The following is a 7,595-nucleotide window of genomic DNA, read 5'->3' as shown; positions in this document are numbered from 1 at the left end:
CTTCCTTTTGGCTGCATCTTCTTATTCTTCTTCTTGTTCTTATCGCACTCTTGTTTTGTAATTGTTTGACGTTCATCTTGTAATTGTTTTACATATTCCTGATTTAACGAGGACCTTTTTGCCAAAACCACACCACTAGGCACAATCAAGAAAAATAGCACCCAATTCGAACCCTATGACCTAGTTAGTAGTTACCCACACCTGAAAAAGAAGAGATAACTTATCGCCTGGTCTTTCTGTAACTCGACAAGGTATGGAGACAAATTAGGAGAAAGACTTGAACAACACAGTAGGAAGGCCAAAGGGGAAAAAGAAAAGAAAAGCACACACTACGAAAAGCACTAGTACCCAAATGATTGGATCAACAGAGATCCATCAAATATGGACCCAGTTCTGGAAAGTGCCGGAGACGAATGGCTCCACCAGCTGGGTATCGCTGGAAAGCGTTGGACGGCGGGGCTGGGATGGACGGAGGTCAGAGGTGGGAGGCGCCAACGCCAAGAGAAATGTCAGAGGTGGGTGAACCTGTCGACGTCGAGAACTGAGAAGAAGAGAAAGGGACATCGAAGAGAGAACGAGTAGTAGAGGAAGGCGGCGGGGCGAGTTCTTGAAAAAGCCCTAGCTATTACAAAGAGGGAAACTATAGTGGAGGAGGAAAAAAAGGAAGCGGGGTTTTTAAGTTTTTGGAATTTTATTTTTCCGGGCTGAAAGCGCGCATTATATTAAAATTTATAAAACGACAGTCTTAGACGACACGCACTTTATTATAGGTGCCCTCCGTGTTTTTTTTTTGTTGTTGTTTAGACACTAATTTTAGGGCACGCAAAAAATGCGTGTCCAAAATCCTTTAAATTTTGCAAAACTGACATTATTTTTTAGGGCACGCACAAATACGCGTCCTCTATCAGCGAGTGTCATTGTTTGTGCGTCATTAAATGGCTGTTTTCTAGTAGTTGACATTCTTGGAGAGTTTTGGCATTCAGAGAGATTTTTGGGAGAGATAGAGTGAATACGATTGAGAGAGGTTTCGTTTGTGACATTTTTGAGTGTCCGACTTCGCAATGCAAGTTCCGTAAACCCCATTAAGCCATGTTTTAGGATCTTACACACTCCAAATGAGTATGCAACATTGTTTTATCGGTTTTGTTCATTGTTTAGTACTAAGGCTAAGGAAAATTAAACACACGAATTTTCGAAGTGATGTTTTCTCATTAAAATAGTGAGTTATACAGTAATTACATAACGTAAACCCTAATATACAAGGTTTAATTGAGTTGACTGGTTTGACTCGTTGACTTTGTTTGACTTTGACTTGACCCGATATTGACTCTTGTCATAGTTCTCAACGATCAAAGGACTAGAAGGAGGATCGAAGTCCTTATCAGAGTTTCTGTCGTCGTCATCATCATCATCATCATCATCGATGCTTTCTTCCACGAAATTCGGGACCCAGTGATCATGAAAACAATTTATCTACATAGAGATTCACCTTTGGTTTATTAAATTATACATGCCTAAACCTTCAATTATTATTCACATTCTGTTTATGAACTATCTTTATTTTGTAATTGAGAGCAGAAGCTTAAATTAAGAAAACAAGTACTTTATGTACATAACAAAGATATTGTAAAGAATACCTACTTGCTTTGAAGTCATTTCGTGCGAAAGTTGATTATGTGAATGTTTCTAAATGAGAGAAATTGCATGAGATTGTTTTGAGTAGTTTTGTTAAAGTCGTGGCCATAAAATTTTCATTTTGCTAATTGCAAAAACTTTTTAAACTAATAGTTATTTTTTATAAATAAATAAAAGATATAAATACATTATAGTTTAGAGAAACTGAATAATCTAACCATTTTTTATTGTATTTTTTCTTTTAAAGTAATCACTTTTAAAAAAATTGAAAAATTACCATCTCATCCGAAAATGACCATTGTGGAGTAAAATTCGGTCATGTCTAGCCCAACCCATTTTGAATCAGGTTTCAGAATGATGGCACTACCTAACCCATTTTGAAATGCATACGAAATTTCATCACATTTCAGACTTGATGAACAAAAGAAGAAATGATATCAGATTCTGATGAGTTTGAGATTCTACGGTAAGTTCATGGCTCATTTATTTGTACTTGTTTAATTTTCTAATAACTTTAGTTTGGAACGCGATGAACTAATCCAGAACACGAAGAATATGTCCAGGATGTTATGTTGTTTGTTATTAAAACTAGTCTGGAATATGCAGATTTGAACATGTGCCTTAAATATGTACTTTTATAGTATTACTAAACACCCAAGGTATAAGAAAAGCAGTTATGTTGACAATAGCATGTGAAAATCGTATTTTGAAACACGCAAACGTATTCCGAAACATGACCGAAATACAAGGAACTAGTCCAAAACACGATGATCAATTTTGATATATGTGGATCAACTTTGGAATGTTTAGATTAGTACGTCTCGGAGCACCATTTACAATTTGGATTTATCCTGAAGATGTTTTTTTGTTTGTTTGTAGCATGACAATGTTTTTGATACTTCTCTTACACTTTATTCCAAACCCGACATTGTTGTGAAGATCCTTGCAAAAATCAAGAAATGACCGCCATGCAAGGTTATTTTCCAACAGACGTATTTTAGAAGATGGTTAGATACTCACGTTGGGGTAAAAGGGGATCATTTGCTTTTACATTACGTATTCTGAAAAGAAGTTCTGACAAACCCTCAAAGTTTGGTACAGAAAATGGTTTTTAAGATCGAGGGGTAAGAGTTGACGTTTGGGAATAAGGAATTTTGCCTTGTTACATGCTTCTGGTTTGGTGAACATTTTACATCCTCAAATTCCGATCACGCCTTCTGATTATGTATTTTTTTTAGGGTAAGGTGAATGTGTTGGTAAATTGCAACATGCTATTAATATATTCAAAACATCTCTTCATGAATTATCAGACGAGGATAGAGTCCATGTGTGTTTATTATATTTGTTGGAGAAGGGGTTTAATGGTCAGTTAGCTTGTCATCCTGTGAAGGATGAGTATTTGGGTTTGGCATCCAACTTTGATGACTTCAATAAGTATCATGTAATTAAATTGTAAATATCATTAGTAATATGTTTTACATAATTAATTGTGCATTTTTTATGTTGAAGATATACATCGGGGATGATAATTTGGGATCAATTGTACTCTCAGCTAGAATCGATATTGAGAAGCTTTATAGGCTTATTAATTCTGTCAAAGAAAAACAAACAATACCTCATAAAAAGATGTATAGTGTAAATGAGTTTTTATAAGTTTTTAAGGTAAAATACACGATTATCCTTTTAATGTTTTATGTTTCCTAATATCATGATATATGATTCTTTTAGATATGGAGTCGGAGAGTTTATCAATCAACATTTTGTTTGGTACCCGATAAGCGAATATGATCCCACATATTGTTGTATGGTCCAAGCTTAAAAAGTTATAGAAGAAGGAACGCAAAAACTTTCTTGATGTTGATCAGGTATAATTATTTATATTAATTATTATTTTCACCCATAATTATAACGATGTTAAAACTAATGTATAATTATGTTAGAAGGAGAATAATCTTATAGAGAAGTTGCATTCGACATCGGATGAGAGTGGTGCAGCCTGATGGTCTTTTAGGTCCGCATAGATTGAAGGTGATGCTTTACCTACTGCACACGATCATAAGGAATTGAATCTCACACCATCACCTCACATGTCACCTAATTATGAGACTCCATAAAATCATGAACGATGAGATGTTGCCAAGGTTCATATTCATTCGACCCACCACTACCACCACAAACTGAACCAACAATAGATAAGGACCAAATCATAATGAATTTGAAAATAGCAACTTCAAGAATTTCAGAGGAAGTTGTTAGCACATGATATGCATTTATCTTATATCGAAGTGGCGGTAGACATACATGTACATCTTAATAATAAGGGTGGCTGATAGGATGATGATACCTTATAGGTGTTACAGGTACATTGTTATTTAACTCTTGTACATTATTATTTAACTTTATAGTATACCCGTTATTTGCATCGTTGATAATTTAATAGTATAGGACTGTTGAATAATTCTAGGGTGACAAGGGTACCAACGTAGAGCCATTTATCATAGAGGATCGTGGTACTTTACATAATGATGAATTTTTGGCGACATGCGTTTAAGGTGTATAAATAATTACATATGTGCTATTACACGTTTTTATATTGTTAAATACTTAATTATATTGAATATTTACCTTTTGTAGGATGACACTAATAACACAATGAAGCAGCTGAATTTCAGACCTAAGCAAATGTCTCTTATACATACAGACACAAGACCTATGCATTAATCCATAGACCCTTCAAAGATAAAAGTGATTCCACAGTCAAATTACAAAACGTCATCGATAACTCTTAGGCGTATGCAACGAGCAACATATATTTCGATATGTTTGAAGTTTCTATGGATATAGATGAAAAAGAAAGACGTTGCAGGCATACACCCAATTCCATAAGAGAATTGTATAGACAAAACAACACACACACACACACACACACATATATATATATATATATATATATATATATATATATACTTATAAAAGAATCATTTTTACTTGCACTGTAACACCCAAAAAATTAGAATGTAAAAATATCATTTTAATATAATCAAAACACTTTTTATCCTTTATTTAATCATTCAAAAGTATTTCAGAATAAAACAATTATCAGAGTAAAATCCCAAAATCATGAGTTGCGGATAATACGGGTGTAAGTGTTGCGATCAATTCGGGCCTATTCCTCTCGAACCGAAAGTACCTGATATCATAAACCACACCTGTAAGCACAAAGTGTAACACCTGGAGTTCAGAAGTGCAAGTTCTGGGTTCTTTGTGTAAATAAGGAAGGTCAACTCGGTGAGTCGATGGATAGACTCGACGAGTCGAGTCGTGATTCTGGTCATGTGTTAAGTGACCAACTCGACGAGTCGGAAGTGGACTCGGCGAGTTGGTGCTGAAAGGAGAAAACCCTAATTCCGGGAGTTGTGCCATATATAAAGCACATTATAGCCACCCTCAGCCTCTTTACTGCCCATTTGATTTCCAGAAACCCTAAAATGTGTGTGTGAGCCTCCATTGTTAAAGTTTGAGCTTGGAAGAAGGATTTAAGAGGAGAAAGTTAGAAGATCAAGAGGCTAGCATCGGGAGATCATTGTAGATCCGAAATCTACTCCTTCTTGGGCACATTTCTGAGGTAACAAGTCGTAACCTTGAGTTTTCTCCTTATAGATCCATTCTTGGTTGTTGTTTTGGGAATTTTAGCTTGATTGGAATCCCTTTCGGGTTTAGAGGTTCGATCTGAAGTTGCAACTTCAGATCTAGGTTAATAGTGAGCCATGGAAGATTAAAGCATCAGCCTTGGGGCTTGATTTAGAGTATCTTTGTCCCAAAACCTCCTTGTAGCTTGTTTGGAGCTTGTTGAGCCTTGCATGCACGTAAAGTTGGAAACTTTACCTGTGAATATGGCCTTAGGAGTCCAGATCTATGTATTGGAAGCAATGAAATGGCCTGAAATCGTCTGAATGAAGATGTCACGTTTGGACTCGGCGAGTTGGAAGAACAACTCGGCGAGTCTGTTGGAGATTGCCTTGGACTCGGCGAATCTGTTCTTGGACTCGATGAGTCTGGTCGTGGAACCCTAACCTTTTCTGGTTAAGCTGTGAATCGGTGAGTCGAGTAATGACTCAATGAGTTGAGCGGGAAGGGACTCAGAGCTCGTTGGACTCGACGAGTCTTGGGGCAACTCGGCGAGTTGAGTCGTGGCTTGGGAGTTTCTGAGCATAGGAACTCAACGAGTCAATAGGTTGACTCGGCGAGTAGGGTCAACTAGGAAGGTTGACTTTGACTGAGGACTTTGACTTGGACCAAGGGTTGACCAGTTTGACTTCCAAGGGTATTTTGGTAATTATTGGTGTTTATTGGTTTTGGTTATTTGGTAATGATTAGTGGTGGAGTTTGTGCTGGTGGTCGGAGCAGCGTGGTCTTATTTCTTCAAGTCGGAAGTTGTAGGTGAGTTATCCTCACTATACTGACAGGGTCTACGGCACCAAGGCCGGCCCTTAATCGGATGGAAGTCTAGGTATTGTTTGTTATGTTATTGCTTTGCTATGATTACATCCTGGTAATTAGGATTGTATATGTTAGAGACCTAGTTAAGGTCGGTATCCTAGTATATAGGATGATGCTATGTTAGAGACCTAGTTAAGGTTGGTATCCTGGTATATAGGTGATGCTATGCTAGTGACCGGTTAGGTCGGTATCCTGGTTAGGATGTTTCTATGTTATGTGATATGCTGGATCGGTTTGATTAGTTGTGAGATGTTATATGATTATATGTTTATGTGCACATGGTTGTTGGACTGGGGTTGGGTTGAGGCGGGTCCTGCTTTGTGTTGTAGGCCAACATACCCAGAGCGTACCAGTTAGACCGAAGGCTCGACGAGCTGTCCGGATAGGCTGAAGGCCCCAAGAGGGCAGACCAGACATGCCGAGGCTCGGAGAGTGGACCAGACAGACTGAAGGCCCGGTACGGGTGGACCAGTCATACTGTAGACTCAGAGGGTGGACCATATGAATGCCTCTAGGGTGGATGACTGATGTATTGTGTAACATCCCAATTTTCAAGGCCAAAAATTTCATTTTTAAATAAGTTATTACATAAAACCATTAGTATAAAAACATTCATAATAATATCTCGTGTCAAACCAAAGTGTCAGTAATCAAAACATATTATCATAAAACCATATCAGAGTGTAATCCCAAAGATCTCATGTGCGGAAAACATAGTGTGATGCACTGCGATCAAGCCGACTCCTTTCCTTTAAACACGAAGTACCTGAAACCAAAACTGAAAACCGTAAGCATGAAGCTTAGTGAGTTCCCCCATCATACCACATACCATATAAACACATAATACCTAGCATATCTTGGTGCTAGCCTCCCCTTCGGTATCTTTCAACCGGTAACTGCCTAGCATATATGGGTGCTGGCCTCCCCTTCGGTCTCTTTCAATCGGATAACGACCTAACATATCTGGGTGCTGGCCTCCCCTTCGGTCTCTTTCAACCGGATAACTGCCTAGCATATCTGGGTGCTGGCCTCCCCTTCGGTATCTTTCAACCGGTAACCGGGGACTATTTCACCCCCTACCACTACAACATAATAACATAGCATAACATACATGAATATAGTGTTAGGCATATCTGGGTGCCCGACCTACCCCTTCGGTATCTTTCAACCGGTATCCGGGGACTATTTCACCCCCTACTACCACGAATTAATAATATCATATCACATGTATCATAATCTGTCTAGCACATAAACATAATAGGTAGTAGTAAACATAGACAATTATCACAAAGACAATCATCTAACAACAACTCCTACTGGTGGGCCGGCATTGTGGCCGTAGACCCACCCCTACTGGAAGGTAACTCACCTCACACTGCTGAAGTCTCGTAGACACAATCCTACACCGCTAAAGTCCCGCAGACTCAACCCCAACTGTTGGATGACAGATTCCCGATCTG

Source organism: Lactuca serriola, chromosome 4, assembly GCF_051521515.1.
Source record: "Lactuca serriola cultivar US96UC23 chromosome 4, Lser_US96UC23_V15, whole genome shotgun sequence".
Classification (NCBI taxonomy): domain Eukaryota; kingdom Viridiplantae; phylum Streptophyta; class Magnoliopsida; order Asterales; family Asteraceae; genus Lactuca; species Lactuca serriola.
Note: the sequence above shows the minus strand (reverse complement) of the source record.